The following is a 20,266-nucleotide window of genomic DNA, read 5'->3' as shown; positions in this document are numbered from 1 at the left end:
ATTTGTGGTATGCATATGCTGTGTGTGAGAAATAACCTGCTAATATGACAGAAACTAGATTTTTTTTTTTTTTATTACAGAATTTTCAGTCGTTTTTCTTTTATAGCGCAAAAAATAAAAAACCCAGAGGTGATCAAATACCACCAAAAGAAAGCTCTATTTGTGTGAAAAAAAGGACAAAAATGTCAGATGGGTACAATGTTGTATGACTGAGTAATTGTCATTCAAATTGTGAGAGCACCGAAAGCTGAAAATTGGTCTGGTGAGGAAGGGGGTTTAAGTGCCCAGTGGTCAAGAGGTTACTAGAACAATAGAAGAACAGTAGCTAAAGTGTTTATCTCACACTTAAAGATATGGAGGAAACACGGCAAACACTGGAGGAAACACTGCAAAATATATTTTTGGCACCAAACTGGGTGTTTTTTGAATAGAACAACAGAAGAACAGTATCTAAAGTGTTTATCTTACACTTACAGATATTGAGGAAACATGGCAAACACTGGAGGAAACACTGCAAAATATATTTGTTTGCCCTAAATGGATGTTTTTTGAATAGTACAATAGAAGAAAAGTATCTTGCAGAGTATCTTACAGTAACATATGCAGTGCTGGTGTAATTAGATTTTTAGAAACAGGACAGACTCATATATATTTATATTCCCTACAAGCACAAACAGGAACCTTCCCCTAACCTATCTTGCAGAGTATCTCACAGTAAATGTAATATATGCAGTGCTGGTGTAATTAGATTTTAGAAACAGGACAGACTCCTATATATTTCTATTCCCTACAAGCACAAACAGGAACCTTCCTCTAACCTATCTTTCAGAGTATCTCAGAGTAACATATGCAGTGCTGGTGTTTCTGAAGCAGGACAAGACAGTCTGACTCCTATCTAAATCTCTCCATGAGAGCAGCATCAGCAGCAGCAGCCTTTCCCTAACCTAATTAAAGCAGAGTGTAGAGTGACGAGCTGCGCTGTGTGCCTCTAGCTTATATAGAGGCTGGGTCACATGCTGGGTCACATGCTGCACTGACCAATCACAGCCATGCCATTAGTAGGCATAGCTGTGATGGCTTCTTAGTCACAGTACTAAAACAAATGGCGATTGGCTGCCCTGCAGCCCACCGTAACATTGCCGAACACCGTACCCGAACCCGAATTTTCAGCAAATTGTTCGGGTTTGGGTCCGGGTACAAAAAAAAAACAAAGTCTGTACCGAACCCAAACTTTACAGTTCGGGTTCGCTCAATCCTAGTCTTAAGTCCTTCCAGTGTCTCATGATAGATAATCTGGCACTAAGTAGAATACTGTATGTGTAACAATGACTCTTGAAGCTGCAGGGACGGATTCTATTCCTAAAGACAAAATCGCCATCACAGCAGATAGAGGAACTTGCGTCCCTACAATTTGCGAAATTAAGCTGAATGTTTTGGACCAAAAGGCTTGAATTGCTGGTCATGTCCACATTATATGGTACAGTGTGCCTTTACAGCCGCAGTTTCTAAAAACATAGTGGGGAAGCTTGCTGAATTTGGAAATTCGAAAGGGTGTCAGATGTGAAGTGCTTTTTTGCCATTGCTCTGTGTTATAAGAACATACCTATATCTCGTTCCCATGCTTTAACGGCTATAAACTTTGTAAATTTGTTTTTGTTATGTAGCATATTGTAGAAATACCTTTAATTTTGGTAGACGGGTTGGTGAAATATAGAACCATTCTCCACAGTAGATAAGTGGGTAAATGGAGATTAGTATGGAGGAAATTAAGGATTTGTAGATATCTATTATGGTCATGGTCTTCAATGCCATATTCTAATTGTACAGACCTGAATGTTTTCAGTGTAGGACCTACCATAAGATCCTCTGTTGTGGTTATACCTTTAGTTACCCAGTGTGAGATGTCACGTGTAGGTCCGGAATAAGCATGGCTAGTAAGCTAAGGTGAGTGATAAGGGTTTAGTTGCAGTTCCTTCGAACTGCAGGGAAAAAAGGGATTCTATGCTTGAAATGTGGCCACTATTGTGGGTGAGAGATCGAGATAACTATATGATTGGTGTCTATTAGCCAGTAGCAAGTCATATAAATGGTGACCCTGAATCTGCGATTTCTCCAAATCCAGCCATCTGGCTTCAGATGACCACGACATGTTGAGAGCATGTGGCCTGGTATGGTGTAGGAGGGGGGGCGCTTGCTCGCCCCCCTTCCTGACCTGCCAGGCTGCATGCTCAGATAAGGGTCTGGTATGGATCCAGGGGGAACCCCCGCGTCGGTTTTTTTTCGGTGTGGGGGATTCCCCTTAAGATCCATACCAGACTGAAGGGTCTGGTATCATCCTGGGGGAAACGCACGCAAATTTTTTTTTAAATTAGCGCAGGGTTCCCCTTCAAAATTCTCCACACATGAGTTGCCCCACAAGTCGGATCATCTTGATCCGACTTCTGGTGCGACCTCTATTCAAATACATGGGCTCCCATAGAGAACCATTGATTTTGAATAGAGAAGGAAAAACACGGCTGAAAGCTAGCGCGGCAAAACGTGGATTGAATTCAATGCAAAACGCAGAAGAAATCGCGTTACATAGTTACATAGTTAGTCAGGTTGAAAAAAGACACAAGTCCATCCAGTTCAACCACAAAAAATAAACAAACAAAAAAATAAAAAACACAGTACAATCCCATACACCCAACTCCATACCCACAGTTGATCCAGAGGAAGGCAAAAAACCCCAGCAGAGCATGATCCAATTTGCTACAGCAGGGGAAAAAATTCCTTCCTGATCCCCCGAGAGGCAATCAGATTTACCCTGGATCAACTTTACCTACAAATCTTAGTACTCAGTTATTTTATGTACATTTAGGAAAGTATCCAGGCCTTTCTTAAAGCAATCTACTGAGCTGGCCAGAACCACCTCTGGAGGGAGTCTGTTCCACATTTTCACAGCTCTTACTGTGAAAAAACCTTTCCATATTTGGAGGTGAAATCTCTTTTCCTCTAGACGTAAAGAGTGCCCCCTTGTCCTCAGTGTTGACCGTAAAGTGAATAACTCAACACCAAGTCCACTGTATGGACCTCTTATATATTTGTACATGTTGATCATATCCCCCCTTATTCTCCTCTTCTCAAGAGTGAATAGATTTAGTTCTTCTAATCTTTCCTCATAGCTGAGCTCCTCCATGCCTCTTATCAGTTTGGTTGCCCTTCTCTGCACTTTCTCCAGTTCTCCGATATCCTTTTTGAGAACTGGTGCCCAAAACTGAACTGCATATTCCAGATGAGGTCTTACTAATGATTTGTACAGGGGCAAAATTATATCTCTGTCTCTGGAGTCCATACCTCTCTTAATACAAGAAAGGACTTTGCTCGCTTTGGAAACCGCAGCTTGGCATTGCATGTTATTATTGAGCTTATGATCTACCAAGACCCCCAGATCCTTCTCCACTACAGATCCCCCAGTTGTACTCCCCCTAGCATGTATGATGCATGCATATTCTTATTCCCTAAGTGCATAACTTTACATTTATCAACATTAAACCTCATCTGCCACTCATTCGCCCAATTAGACAGAGCATTGAGGTCGGCTTGTAAATTAGCCACATCCTGTAAGGACGTTATTCCACTGCATAGCTTGGTGTCATCTGCAAAGACAGAAATGTTACTTTTGATCTCAGACCCAATATCATTTATAAATATATTGAAAAGTAAGGGTCCCAGCACTGAACCTTGGGTTACACCACTGATAACATTGGACCATTCAGAGTAAGAATCATTAACCACGACTCTCTGAATTCTGTCTTTCAGCCAGTTTTCTATCCATTTACAAACTGATATATCCAATCCTGTAGACCTTACCTCACACATGAGCCGTGTGTGCGGAACTGTATCGAACACTTTTGCAAAATCCAAATATATCACGTCCACAGCCACGCCTCTGTCCAGGGTTTTACTTACCTCTTCATAAAAGGAAATCAGGTTTGTCTGACAACTTCTGTCTTTCATGAATCCATGCTGTCTGCCGCTTAAATAGTTTTTTTCCATCAAGAACTGATCCATGTGGTCTTTTATTAAACGTTCCAGTATCTTCCCAACTATAGAAGTTAGACTAACAGGTCTATAGTTACTTGGTAAAGACTCTGTTCCCTTTTTAAATATGGGCACCACATTGGCCCTGCGCCAATCCAGTGGTACTATTCCTGTCATTAATGAGTCCCTAAATATTAGATACAGTGGCTTTGAAATGACAGAGCTCAATTCATGTAGGATCCGTGGGTGGATGCCATCAGGTCCAGGTGCTTTATCCACCTTTATTCTGTCTAAATATTTCTGGACCATATCACTTTTGAGCCATTGTGGATTTGGGGCTGTGTCACTCCCACCCCCATTTTGGACATGAGCTCCCCCATGCTCCATTGTATATACAGAGCTGAAGAAAGCATTTAATAAATTTGCCTTCTCTTTGTCCCCAGTCACCCACTCTAGATTATTTTGTAAGGGGCCTACATGCTCAGACTTCACCTTTTTACTATTAATATATTTAAAGAATTTTTGGGGGTTTGTCCTACTATCTTTTGCAATCTGTCGTTCATTTTGAATTTTTGCATCCTTGATTTCCTTTTTACATATCCTGTTATATTCTTTGTAACATTTAAACAACACTAGTGTTCCTACATTTTTATATTTTTTAAAAGCTACTTTCTTATTGTTTATAGCTTTTTTAACTTTGACCGTGAGCCACATAGGTTTTATTTTTAGCCTTTTAAACTTATTGCCCATGGGAAGATACTTTGCAGTGAGGTTCCACACAGTCTTTTTGAAGAATTCCCATTTCTGTTCTGTGTTCATCGGTGCCAATAGTCCCTCCCAGTCCAAGTCCTGGAGAGCAGCCCTCATCCTTGGAAAATTTGCTCTCTTAAAATTTAGTGTTTTAATATTTCCTGTATGTATTTCTTGCTTATAGTTAACATTAAATGAAATCATGTTATGATCACTGCTACCCAGGTGTTCCTTTATCTGAACATTAGTAATAAGCTCTGCATGGTTTGAGATTATCAGGTCCAACAGAGCGTCATTCCTAGTTGGGGCCTCAATAAACTGCACCATAAAATTGTCCTGCAATAGGTTTTAAAATTTTTGTCCTTTAACTGTCCCAGAAGTGCCATTAATCCAGTCAATTTCTGGGTAGTTAAAATCCCCCATTATTATCACCGTCCCAGCCCTTGCAGCCCTTTCCATCTGTGCAATGAGCTGAGTCTCCACCTCCTCATTAACATTGGGTGGTTTATAACAAACTCCAATGATTAATTTTGAACTACGCACATCTGTATGCAGTTCCACCCATAATGCTTCAGCCTCATCACACTCTCCATCAACCAGGTTCTCTTTCACGCTTGCTTTGAGGTCACTTCTGACATAGAGACAGACCCCTCCACCTTTCCTTTTTACCCTGTCTTTCCGAAAGAGAGCATAGCCAGGAATATTAATAGCCCAGTCATGTGAGGATTGAAGCCAAGTTTCAGCAATACCGATTACATCATAGCTCTCCTCATGCGCCAGAGCTTCCAACTCACCTGTTTTGCTTGGCAGACTTCTGGCATTGGTGAACAAACACTTAAATGTATTGTTACATTTTTCTCTGGTGTTTTTCATATAATTTATAGTAGTACAAATGGCACTATTATTTCCAATTGCTGTTTGCAACATGGGAACTTTCTTGTCACCTGCCATAACCCTCCCCCACAACGCTTTTTTTTCCTGGTGTCTGTACTAGCTTTACAGCTCGTTTTTTAAAATGTCAGTGGGCATGAGGCCTAAAGTCTCAAACAGAAGCCTCCTGTATACTGAAATTAGGGATGAAGGCACCTCTTGCCCCGAGGTGCTTCATTTAAAGTCCTAATCTTCTTGTTTTTCTCAAGTGTGCCTGTATTATGTGCATGAAGTAATTACATTTTTAAGATTTGGACTTCCTCTTGTGGCCAAAGTAAGAATAGCAATCTGTATGTTGCATGCAAGGAACAAAATAGCAGAACATACTCACAGCTTGTGGAGGATTGTAGTTTCCTGTGGGATTGTGTTCACTTCCAGGCAGGGACCTTTCCATATGGAGCTGCTGTGCGAGATTGGTCGATCATTGTAGAGACTTTGTAGATGTTGACTTTGACATTAGGCGAAAAAAGGAGGAACAAAACATAGAAACATAGAAATAACAAGTTAGAGTATCCATATAACGTGTAGTAAAACAACATATGGAGGGGTTTCCCCCTTTACAACAATAGGTAAGAAAAATACCTGTATGCAGCACTATGCTGCCCAATTTAAGGGAGGGGTATAAAGAGGACGCAAAGGAGCGCAGGTCAGATTGCTGGACAGATTCAGGGATCCCCCTTATTTTCATGTTGTTCCTTCTGGATCTATTCTCGATATCCGCTAATTTAGCCTTTATACACTCACTCCTTTTCTTCTGTGTAATCCACTAAATCAGTTATGGTAGCAACATATTCCCCATTTTGTGTTCTATATGCTCCACTCTACTGCTTGGATCTCATTGTTAAATCTGTACATAGAGTTCATCATGTCAGCCTGCAGAGAGCTCCTATGGGAGAGGATCATATCTTTTAGAACAGTGTCCCTCTCAGGCTGATGTTTAGTGGGGAAGGATTTGGCCAGGCTGCAAGACACTGAGGAGAGTAGGATTGGGAGCTACTATTATGTGTTGATTCCCCTGTTTTAGGTTTGTGTTGTGCTCATGCTGCTGGTGTGGATGCCGGCACGCCGCCATTTTGCCTACCTCCATGTTGCTTCAAGGTAAAGAATTCTGTCAGGTGCTGCGGCTTCCTCTGCTCCTTACTTTTTCTGGGCATTGTCATATGGTGTTCAGTGTTCCACCTATCACGGACGTCGTCTCTTCCAAGGCCAAGGACGAGACGGCATCTGTGATAGGCGGAACACTGAAGACAGGCTCTGCTGGGAAACTAAGTGTTCCGTCTATCACAAAACAGGACGAGGAGGTGGCTTTTGAACAATGGACGCCCGCAGTCTGACTGACTCTGCCAGGGATAAGGTATGGAGATCGTCGAAGTGAGGCATGCAATGGCACAGTGAGGTATGCAATGGCACAGTGAGGTATGCAATGGCACAGTGAGGTATGCAATGGCACAGTGAGGGGGGAAGGGGGTCGTCTTATACGGCGAGTATATCCCAAAACCAACATTTTAGCTGGAAAATTAGGGGGTCGTCTTCTACGCCCAGTCGTCTTATATGCCGGAAAATACGGTACAAGTACAAACATTACAGACTAAAGTAAGTGCATATGTACATAGATCAATTTATAAAGTCAGTCCATAACATCTTGAGATCTTAAATACAGGAAAGCATACGAAGAGAAACAATTTAATATTAATAATTATATACTAGTCAACCAACATAAGAATTCTGCTATAGCCTATGGTTGGAGCATTTGACCATAAATGTCCACTCATGGCGATCGTATGTTTTTAGCTGATTCGTCGAATCTTCATGTCTCTATAATGTTGAATCTTTTCTCTCTATGTCGAATAATTTTGGACTAATAGAGTTAGGTTAGGCACATTCGACCGCAGGTTCGACAGACACAGATTGCTGTTGTCAACGTGATGTTGAATCTTCTGTCTATATCAAACTTTTTGGGCGAAACAAAAATAAAGCATTTTTATGTCGGATCTTTCGAATTTCTGATTCTGCGCGTTCGTTATCATTTAGTAAAATGAATGCGAAAATCAGAGAAATTTGGACGAAACTGCATTCGGACAAAAACGAATGAACATGTCTATTGTTTATGCAAATTGTAGACTATCTGAGAACATGTATTTGGACTATTAAGGCCTCTTACATTGAGAGAGCCAAACAGAAGAGTCGCCATAATTGCTGATTGGGGGGGGGGCAATATAATGTATGTCTGAAGGGGCAGGTTTCCCAGCCAACACCTGGACTGAAACAAGAGCAAAGAAAAGAGGAGAGAGAGAAAAGGGGAAAGAAGAGAGTCGAGTAGATGCTCCATAACCGGGGGCTGGAGATCTTGAGATCTATACCAGACCCTTATCAAGGAAAATGGTCTGGTATATATTTTAGAGTGAACCCTGTACTGCTAGGCTTTCTCAATTTTTTTCACCTGATACAGCCAAGAAGTCTGTTGTTTTTCAACAGAACAAGCTTTCTAACAAATGTAGCAGTTTACAGGGATGAGACAAATTGTTTATTAATGACAGGGGTGATAGTTGACTAGTCTTCATTCATGTAAAACCTTTATCCCAACAGAAAAAAAACTGTTGCTGTAACTGCTTGTGTAACTGCAGCGTAAGCTTTAATTTGTTAGTGTATCTAAATCTGTTAGTCCATGTAATGTTCTCCTCCTCTTGACTGACAATGCTGCTGTCTGGTATGAGTTCTGAAGGGGACCCCATACATTTTTTATGTGTCAACCATCATTTATGTCTCTTTGTTAACATTCAGCTGGAATCCCCAGCTGACAGATGAGTGGGCCAGGAGAGGATATGTCACTGGTCGCTAACCAGTCTGAGCGAGAAACTGTCACATTTAACAGCTGCAGTATTACTACTGTTGAATGTTTCACTTGCCACCACAGCCTGGGGTTAAACTCAACTGAACACCCCATTAATTTAGGTAATTTTCCTAACATTGATTATATAGAATTTGAATCAAACATGGTTCCCAAAGCTTATCCCTACATGTGGCCAATGCCTTTAAAAGAATGCTATCAACAACAACTGGACAGCAATCAAAACTTTAAACATACATACTTTACCAAATCTGAACATATGAATCTGCCAAGTAAACTGGCAAATTGGTCAACTGGATCCCTTACTAGTTACCAGCTTTTGTTGTAGCTCACACTGGGGGTAATACTATGCCCATTTTTATCATAGATGATGCAAATGGAGGAGAGAAACACCACCAATCAGAGCTGCAAACTAAGCAATAATATAATTCCATTGGACACCCTCAATGACAAAATAAACTAAAGGAAAATTGACACTTATCATCCTTACAAAACTGTACTACTAACTAGAAAAAACACAAATGCTACCAAATACATAAACAGTATTTTTAAAATGTTATCATTAGGGCTAATTCTAAAAAAAAGCTGTAAAAAAAAATGCCCATAGCAATGATTTATATTCTGACCTTTATTTTCTAGGTAATGTTATGGAATGAAAACAAATACATTTCTGGTTGCTATAGCCTAGTTATTATAAATCAGTAACTTTTTTTAAAAAATTTTAGTTTTACAACATGTGCATTGGATAAAATAAATGAACCCCAACAGAGAAGTATTATTACATATTAGAATTCATATTGTAGTATATGTTCCTTAACCACTTACCCCCCGGACCATATTGCTGCCCAAAGACCAGAGTACTTTTTGCGATTCGGGACTGCGTCGCTTTAACAGACAATTGCGCGGTCGTGCGACGTGGCTCCTTTTTTTCCCACAAATAGAGCTTTCTTTTGGTGGTATTTGATCACCTCTGCGTTTTTTATTTTTTGCGCTATAAACAAAAATAGAGCGACAATTTTGAAAAAAATGAATATTTTTTACTTTTTGCTGTAATAAATATCCCCCAAAAATATATAAAAAAACATTTTTTTTCCTCAGTTTAGGCCGATACGTATTCTTCTACATATTTTTCGTAAAAAAAATCGCAATAAGCGTTTATTGATTGGTTTGCGCAAAAGTTATAGCGTTTACAAAATAGGGGGTATTTTTATGTCATTTTTATTAATATATTTTTTTTACTAGTAATGGCGGCGATCAGCGATTTTTTTTCGGTATTGCGACATTATGGCGGACACTTCGGACACTTTTGACACATTTTTGGGACCATTGGCATTTTTATAGCGATCAGTGCTATAAAAATGCATTGGATTACTATAAAAATGCCACTGGCAGTGAAGGGGTTAACACTAGGGGGCGGGGAAGGGGTTAAGTATGTCCCTTGTGTGTTCTTACTGTGGGGGGGGGGTGGCCTCACTAGGGGAAACACTGATCTTCTGTTCATACATTGTATGAACAGAAGATCAGCGTTTCCCCCGCTGACAGGACCGGGAGCTGTGTGTTTACACACACAGCTCCCGGTCCCCGCTCTGTACCGAGCGATCACGTGTGCCCGGCGGCGATCGCGCCCGCCGGGCACACGCACGGGAGTCGGGGGCGAGCGGGGGGCGCGCGCGCGCCCCTAGTGGCGGCTGAGAGAGAGGACGTTATACTACGTGCTCTCGCCGAGCCGACCTGCCGACGTAGAACGGCGGTGCGCGGTCCGCTAGTGGTTAAAGGGGTTGTAAAGGAAAACATTTTTTTTTTCATAATAAGCATCCTTTACCTGCAGACATTCCTCTTTTCACTTCCTCATTGTTCGTTTTTGCTCAGAAGTTGCTCTATCTCTTCTCTGTTCTGTTCACTTCCTGCTTGTCTGATTGTTACTCACCACCGTGAAGGGAGGCTTTACTGCGGTGGTCAGTGACGTGCTCGCCCGCTCCTGGGAACTACATCTGTGCGGCAGGATGCTCTCTACATGTTAGAGACTTCAAGGAGGTGTGAATTACTGGGCGTGCCGCAATGCATACTGGGAAATGTAGTTCTTACATGAACGAGCGCCGAAAAGCAGGAAGTGAATGAGAGAACAGAAACTAAAATGCCGGAGGTGATATAGATGAAGATATTTAATAGGTATTTACTCGTTTTTTAACAGAATCATTACACTATTCTGTCTGTCTACCTTGCAGACATTAATTTTAGGCAAAAAAATGTTTCCTTTACAACTCCTTTAACCAATTCCCTATTGCACTATAACCTATATATGGCTACAGTGCCTCTCACTAGTTCTGGGAGGGCATACCTGAATGTCCTCCGAAGGACGCGCTTGCTGCTTGCCCACTGGGGTGCGCATTTGGAAGTGCCTGTGATCGCTGTGTGCTCCTGACTGAGGTGGTTAATATTCAAATTTAAATAATTCAAACCAACTGTAAAATTTCACACCGTCAGCTTAATTTAATTTATAAAGCACACAATTATCATGAGTATTCAGATAAATCTGTAGCCTGGTATTAATAAATAGAAACAGCTACTATACATTTAGAAGTCGTCATTAGGTTGACTCTCCTGAGCACATTTATACTATCTCATTATGCATGAAAACAGCAGTGATGCTACAAGCATATTTCAGCCTGTGGTGCTGTACTTCAATTACACAATCTGTGTGAGGGTGTCTTCATATCAAAAAGATCTGTAAATTTGTAATAAGAATTACTTAATAGGATACAGTAAAACAGAAAATGGTCTTGTATGCTGATAAAGTTTCAAAGTGAATCTCAAGTCAAAAAAGTTTTTCTCTTTTAGTTTTGGATAGTGTGAAGAAGAGTTAAATCATCTGCTCATCTGCAGCCAGGTTTTTACCACTGCCTATGTGTTTAACAGGGTAGGAAATAAGTGAATGTCTTTGTAAAGTGGCTCTAAAAGCAGATGGATTTATTACCTTAATGCATTCCCTGCAATAAGATGAAAAATCTTTTGTGTGCAGCTTGGCCCCCCCCTTATACTTACCTGAGCACTATGTCGACCCAGCACTGTGCACAAGAGCAGCATAGCTCTCTCTCTTTCTCTCCTCATAGGCTCAGCCATTGGCTCTTGCTGCTGTCGATCACAGCCAGTAACGAGGGAGTAGGGGGCAGAGCCAAGCTGCACTGTGTGTGTCAATGGACACACAGAGCGTGACTGGGAAGCAAGCCTGCATTATTGCCTCAATAAGAAGCACAGCCATTTATGTCTAAACTGCTGGAAACAAAAGTGAGTACACTCCTAAGTGAAAATGTCCAAATTGGGCCCAAAGTGTCAATATTTTGTGTGGCCACTATTATTTTCTAGCACTGCCTTAACCCTCTTGACATGGAGTTCACCAGAGCTTCTCAGGTTGCCACTGGAGTCCTCTTCCACTCCTCCATGATGACATCATTTATATGCCCCACTGATACTTAATAGGGTTTAGGTCTGGAGACATGCTTGGTCAGTCTATCACCTTTACCCTCAGCTTCTTTAGCAAGTAAGTTGTCGTCTTGGAGATGTGTTTGGGGTCGTTATAATGTTGGAATACTGTCCTATGGCCCAGTCTCTGAAGGGAGGAAATCATGCTCTGCTTCAGTATGTCACAGTACATGGGATGAGCTTTGTATTAACATTGCGTACGCCTCATAGAGCAGGGGTAACTATATGCCGGAAAAAGCCTTACGCAAACGACGTAAAAAAATGCGCCGGGCGGACGTACGTTCTGAGAATCGGGGTATCTAGCTAATTTGCATACTCTACGCGGAAATTAACAAAAGCGCCACCTAGCGGCCAGCGTAAATATGCACCTATGATCCGACGACGTACTAAGAGGGGTTGTAATTGTAAAGACAAAAATATTTTCCTCTTAAATTAAAGTCTGACAGTAGCTGATAAAGTAAAAAGTAATGTTTTGCATTATAACTAGTTTGATACCTGTTGTTGAAATCGAGCCGTTTTATTCACCTCCGTCACTCCTGAATCATTATTCTCACTGACTTCCTGGTTTGCGGTGCACATTCATTCTTGCTACATCACGGCCTAATGGGAACTACAGTTCCCATTAGGCTTAGCCTCCATGCCTGTGAGGGATAAGAGAGCATCTTCACGCAGGGCTGTAGTCATAGGGAGGGGGTGAGCACATTCTGCATTCCACCATGCAAAACGGCTCAGATGCTGGTGGAAAGCAAGAGAGGAGAGACAAGAAATGGCATTTTCAAACCTGGATTACTGTATTTTGGAGGTCAAAAAGAAAAACGAGGTAAGTGATATTTAAATGCTCTAGCTTACAGCAATCAATTGATCTAATAAAAAACAAATCTTTAGTGTTCCTTTAAAGTTACAGGCCCGGATTCAGATACAATGGTGTATCTATTGGTGGGTGTAACGTATCTCAGATACATTACGCCTTCGTAAATTAGGGCGCAAGTTCCGTATTCAGAAAGAACTTGCGCCCTAAGTTACGGCGGCGTAACGTATGTGGTCCGGCGTAAGCCTGCCTAATTCAAATGTGGATGATGTGGGCGTGTTTTATTTAAATTAATTGTGACCCCACGTATTTGAAGTTTTTTTCGAACGGCGCATGCGCCGTTCGTTAAAGAATCCCGGTGCGCTTGCTCGAAATTACGCCGCAAATCGTCAATGCTTTAGATGTGAACGTAACTTACGTACAGCCCTATTCGCGAACGACTTACGCAAACGACGTAAAATTTTCAAAATTCGTCGCGGGAACGACGTCCATACTTAACATAGGATATGCCTCCTATAGCAGGGGTAACTTTACGCTGGAAAAAGACTAACGTAAAGGATGTAAAAAAATGCGCCGGGCGGACGTACGTTTCTGAATCGGCGTATCTACCTAATTTGCATATTCTTCGCGTAAATCTACGGAAGCGTCACCTATCGGCCAGCGTAAATATGCAGCCTAAGATACGACGGTGTAAGACACTTACGCTGGTCGGATCTTAGGGAAATCTATGCGTAACTGATTCTATGAATCAGTCGCATAGATATGACCCCGCAATCCGGAGATACGCCGTCGTAACTGCTCTCTGAATCCGGGCCACAGTGTGTAGAGGATATATATGCATCCCAGGTGTTGTATACAGTGGGGATCGAAAGTTTGGGCACCCCAGGTAAAAATTTGTATTAATGTGCATAACGAAGCCAAGGAAAGATGGAAAAATCTCTAAAAGGCATCAAATTACAGATTAGACATTCGTATAATATGTCAAAAAAAGTTAGAATTTATTTCCATCATTTACACTTTCAAAATTACAGAAAACAAAAAAATGGCGTCTGCAAAAGTTTGGGCACCCTGCAGAATTTATAGCATGCACTGCCCCCTTTGCAAACCTGAGACCTGCCAGTGTCATGGATTGTTCTCAATCATCGTCTGGGAAGACCAGGTGATGTCAATTTTAAAGGTTTTAAATGCCCAGACTCATTTGACCTTGCCCCAACAATCAGCACCATGGGTTCTTCTAAGCAGTTGTCTAGAAAACTGAAAGTGAAAATAGTTGACGCTCACAAAGCTGGAGAAGGCTATAAGAAGATAGCAAAGCGTTTTCAGATGTCAATATCCTCTGTTCGGAATGTAATTAAGAAATTGCAGTCATCAGGAACAGTGGAAGTTAAAGCAAGATCTGGAAGACCAAGAAAAATATCAGACAGAACAGCTTGCAGGATTGTGAGAAAAGCAATTCAAAACCCACGTTTGACTGCACGATCCCTCCAGAAAGATCTGACAGACACTGGAGTTGTGGTACACTATTCCACTATAAAGAGATACTTGTACAAATATGGTCTTCATGGAAGAGTCATCAGAAGAAAACCTCTTCTACGTCCTCACCACAAAAATCAGCGTTTGAACTTTGCAAATGAAGATATAGACAAGCCTGATGCATTTTGGAAACAAGTTCTGTGGACCGATGAGGTAAAAATAGAACTTTTTGGCAGGAATGAGCAAAGGTACGTTTGGAGAAGAAAGGGCACAGAATTTAATGAAAAGAACCTCTGTCCAACTGTGAAGCATGGGGGAGGATCAATCATGCTTTGGGGTTGTATTGCAGCCAGTGGCACAGGGAACATTTCACGAGTAGAAGAAAAAATGTATTCAATAAAATTTCAGCAAATTTTGTGTGGTAACTTGATGCCATCTATGAAAAAGCTGAAGTTAAAGAGAGGATGGCTTCTACAAATGGCTAATGGTCCTAAACACACCTCAAAATCCACGGGGGATTACATCAAGAGGCGTAAACTGAAGGTTGTGCCATGGCCTTCACAATCTCCCGACCTCAACATAATTGAAAATCTATGGATAGACCTTAAAAGAGCAGTGCGTGACAGACAGCCCAGAAATCTCAAAGAACTGGAAGACTTTTGTAAGGAAGAATGGGCAAAGATACCTCAAACAAGAATTGAAAAACTCTTGGCTGGCTACAAAAAACGTTTACAAGCTGTGATACTTGCCAAAGGGGGCAGTACACGATATTAACTCTGCAGGGTGCCCAAACTTTTGCAGACGCAATTTTTTTGTTTTCTGTCATTTTGAAAGTGTAAATGATGGAAATAAAATCTAACTTTTTGGAGATTTTTCCATCTTTCCTTGGCTTCGTTATGCACATTAATACAAATTTTTACCTGGGGTGCCCAAACTTTCGAACCCAACTGTATATATTTATACACTGTATAGTTTAGCTAGATCTGCACTTCCCAATTTACTGGCAGGCAGGTGATTGTGCTAGCTGCAGTATTCTCACGTGGTGTACTACCTGTGTCCTCTGCAGTGTGCACCTAAAAGTACGTGGTGTGTACTGCCTGTCCTTTGCAGTGTGCACCTAAAGCTATGTGGTGTGTACTGCCTGTGTCCTCTGCAGTGTGCACCTAAAGCTACGTGGTGTGTGTACTGCCCGTGTCCTCTGCAGTGTGCACCTAAAGCTACATGGTGTGTGTACTGCCCGTGTCCTCTGCAGCGTGCACCTAAAGCTATGTGGTGTGTGTACTGTCTGTGTCTGTGCTATTTTTCTCAATGATTTTCATCCATATTGCAGGGACCAGACATTACATTAAAGCCGCAACCAGTTTTAAATTACTTTTTTCTTATAGTAATCTCATTTTGTGCACTTCACAGGCATACTATAGACACCCAGCAAGTAGGATATTTAATCACTTAATGACCGCCTAACGCCGATATACGTCGGCAGAATGGCACCGCTGGCCACAATCACGTACCTGTATAAAGCCCAATGGTGGGTCCGAAGCTTCGTGACCACGGCCGCGGGACTTGCGGACCCGATCGCCGCTGGAGTCCCGCGTGATCGGTCACCTGAAGCTGAAGAACGGGGAGAGCTGTGTGTAAACACAGCTTCCCCGTTCTTCACTGTGGCGGCGTCATCGATCGTGTGATCCCTTTTATAGGGGGACACAATCGATGACACCTACAGCCACACCCCCAACAGTTGTAAATACACTTCAGGTCACACATAACCCCATCAGCGCCCCCCTGTGGTTAACTCCCAAACTGCAATTGTCATTTTCACAATAAACAATGCATTTTAAATGCATTTTTTGCTGTGAAAATGACAATGGTCCCAAAAATGTGTCAAAATTGTCCGAAGTGTTCGCCATAATGTCGCAGTCATGAAAAAAAATGCTGATCGCCGCCATTAAAAAAAAATGCTGATCGCCGCCATTAGTAGTAAAATATTTTTTTTTATAAAAATGCAATAAAACGTAAACTTTTTTTACCAAGAAGAATACGTATCGGCCTAAACTGAGGAAAATAAATGTTTTTTATATGTTTTTGGGTGATATTTATTATAGCAAAAAGTAAAAAATATTGCATTTTTTTCAAAATTGTCGCTCTATTTTTGTTTATAGCGCAAAAACTAAAAAACGCTGAGGTGATCAAATACCACCAAAAGAAAGCTTTATTTGTGGGAAAAAAAGGACGCCAATTTTGTTTGGGAGCCACGTCGCACGACCGCGCAATTGTCAGTTAAAGCGACGCAGTGCCGAATCGCAAAAAGGGGCCTGGTCTTTAACCTGCATTTTGGTCCGGGTCTTAAGTGGTTAAAGGAATTTTTCATTTTTTCACTTTAAGCATCATTAAAATCACTGCTTCAGAAAAAACAACCATTTTAAAAACTTTTTTTCCATTGATGCATGTTCCCTGGGGCAAGATCCGGGTTCTCAAAGATGTTTTACAACAATAACTTGCATATTAGGCTTTAAAATGAGCACTTTTAAATTCGAACGTTCAAAGACGTCAATGGGGTTCTAAATGTTCGCGCGAACGGTCGGTCCGTTCGAAGGTTCTGGTGCAAACCGAACGGGGGGGGGGGTGTTCAGCTCATCCCTACTCCTCACCTGGTTGCCGCCCCACTCGCTTGATGCCATTTAAGCCAAATAAGTTTATTCTGGTCTCATCAGACCACAGGACATGGTTCCAGTAATCCATGTACTTAGTCTGCTTGTCTTCAGCAAATTGATTGCGAGCGTTCTTGTGCATCATCTCTAGAAGAGGCTTTATTCACGCAGACCAATTTGATGCAGCGTGCGGCGTATGGTCTGAGCACTGACAGGCTGACCCCCCCATCCCTTCAACCTCTGCAGCAATGCTGGCAGCACTTACAGTATACAGTACATCTATTTCCTAAAGACAATCTCTGCATATGACGCTCAGCACGTGCACTCAACTTCTTAGGTCGACCATGGCAAAGCCAGTTATGAGTAAAACCTGTCCTGTTAAACCACTGTATGGTCTTAGCCACTTTGCTGCAGCTCAGTTTCAAGTTTTTCATGTAGAGCAGCAATTCTTTTTTCAGATCCTCTGAGAGTTATTTCCAATGAGGTGCCATGTTGAACTTCCAGTAACCAGTATGAGAGAGTGAGAGCAATAACACCAAATTTAACACACCTGCTCCCCATTCACACCTGAGACCTTATAACAGGGACGAGTCACATGTCACTGTGAAGGGACAAATGGCTAATTGGGCCCAATTTCGACATTTTCACTTAGGGGTGTACTCACATTTGTTGTCAGTGATTTAGACAATAATGGCTGCGTGTTTAGTTATTTTGAGTTTACAGAAAATGTACACTGTTATATAAGCTGTACACTCACACTACTTTACATTGTAGCAAGGTGTTGTCACATGAAAACATGTACTCACTTATGAGATACAGTATATTGCAAAAAGAACCCTAGAATTGTAGATAGAGCCTGATCAATGGAAAAATAAGTAGAGTTGCTGCAGACTATAAGGGCTAGGTGTTTAAAGAAACTAGACCGTAAAAATTGCAAAAAAAACAATTAATGCAAACACCAAAAGGCTGTCTCCTTTATATTGAATAAAAAAGATCACAGCATAACACAGAGGTTGCTATACTCTACAAAAACCCCCCCCCCCCCCTCCCTAGAAAACCCACACACTTCCCACCCACATACTTACACCCTCCCACTAAGAATGTGGATTCCCAACACTGACTCCCCTACAGAAGCCCGGAGCAGCCCTCCTGGAGCGCTAGGAAAGTGCGACCACAACCCCCCCAAAAAGATGGATCCCCTATAGAAACAGCACCTGAACGCTGATTGGACATATCTGAACTGGTAACATAGGGTCCTGGATGTGGTGACACTGCACCTTAAAGCCACAATGGGTGAATGCAGTGCAACCAAAAAACAGGAATTCTGACACCAGTATTCAGAACACTGCTAAACAGCTGGGTCAGTTATAGTGAGCTAACGAAGAATAGATGACAGTTCATGAATATGGGATAGAATGAATGTCAGATATGGCTCTCTATAACAAATGCAGGAATTCCATAAAGCTACTGCTGTGTGTGCTGCCAATTGCTCCACACCTGAAATGGTCCCAGAGATACAGCAACCATGTATATATTCAGATGAAAAATAGGCATGTAAAAAGATTACACTGCAAAATAGCCTGAAAAAAAATGTATCTACAGATCAATTTTAATATGTGCTTTGTTAAAGCAATCAATGCATTTTAAATAAAGTATTAATGAGCTTCAATGTGCATTCACATACAATGCTGTATTGGTTGATTCTTTATATGTAGTGATGAGTGAATTTGCTTGGGTTGGATTCATAAGTTGTTTCATCAAAGTCGCTGTAAATTCCAAACTTTATTCTGATCCCCATTGAAGTCAATAGGTGGGCCACATCTAGAATTTTTTTTTTTACCATTTTCAAGATTTTTAGGCAAAGGATAGTCTAACAAAGTGCATAGGGGCCTGAATAATATACAGCATCAGAACCCAACTCTGATTCATTTCAACTTTCTGAAAAAAATTATTTACGGTAGATAGTTTTTGCCGTGACACCTGACTAACAGTCAGGCCCCGTACACACGACTGAACATGTCTGCTGAAACTGGTCCGCGGACCAGTTTCAGCAGACATGTTCGGTCGTGTGTAGGCCCGAGCGGACAGGATTCCAGCGAACATTTGCCCGCCGGGCCTTTTTCCAGCGGGCAAATATTTCCAAACTTGTTTAGAAACAGCCCCGCTGGAATCCTGTCCGCTCGGACATGTTCGGTCGTCTGTACAGACCTACCGTACATGTCTGAGCGCCCGCCATCCCTCGCATGCGTCGAATGACTTCGACACATGCGTGGAAGCATTGAACTGGCAGGGCCGCCCGCGTCGCCGCGTCATCGTCGTGGCGACGGCGCGGCCACGCCCCGCGTATTGTTTACGCGCGGATTTCTGTATGATGGTGAGTACAGCCATCATACAGAAATCCCCGGGCAGACATGTACGGTGAAAACGGTCCGGCGGACCGGTTTCATCGCACATGTTTGCTCGTCTGTACAAGGCCTCACAGGCTAAACAAAACAAAAAAAAATATTTTGTTTTTAAGAATTCAAAATTCAGAATTCAAAATTCAAAATGTAATTGCATTAGCTCACAGCACATTATGTAAGCAGTTTATTTTGCTGCAATGTAAAGCCCTGTACACACGATCAGTTTGTCTGATGAAAACAGACCGATGGACCGTTTTCATTGGATGAACTGATCGTGTGTGGGCCTCCTTCGTTTTTTTTCCCATCGGTGAAAAAAAATAGAACCTGTTTTAAATTTTTCCTATGGATAAAAAACCTTTAAAGAATAAAACAATCGTCTGTGGGGAAGTCCATCGGTCAAAAATCCAGGCATGCTCAGACTGAAATGGGAGACGGGAGCGCTCGTTCTGGTAAAACTAGCGTTCGTAATGGAGATAGCACATTCGTCATTCTGCAAATTATTGCATTGTTTAATGCAGCGCATTGTTTTCTTCGTTCTAATGCTAGAATAAAGTTGTTTGCTGATGGTATTTATACAGAGTTCTGACATACTGATTTCTTTTAATTTTTGCTTGTGATCTCATGAATAATAATTTTTTTTTTCTTTAATCCAGATCTCCTTTTTTTTATTTTTGGCTTTTAATATTTTCTGGTGATCTACATTTTTTTTGTCAAGTTATCACAACAACATTATAATCTTTTTTTTTCCCCTCAAGGAGGTCGGTGTCCTTTGTTAATTACAGATTGTATTTATGAAATGTTATGGCTATTCACCAGAAAATCACATAGACAAGTATTTAACTTAAATAAAATCTCCATTTATTCTGGTGAAACAAAATAAAGAGGAAGGGCAACAATTGTAAAA

The sequence above is a fragment of the Rana temporaria genome, chromosome 5, assembly GCF_905171775.1.
Source record: "Rana temporaria chromosome 5, aRanTem1.1, whole genome shotgun sequence".
In the NCBI taxonomy this organism is placed as follows: domain Eukaryota; kingdom Metazoa; phylum Chordata; class Amphibia; order Anura; family Ranidae; genus Rana; species Rana temporaria.
This window is presented reverse-complemented; position numbering follows the sequence as displayed.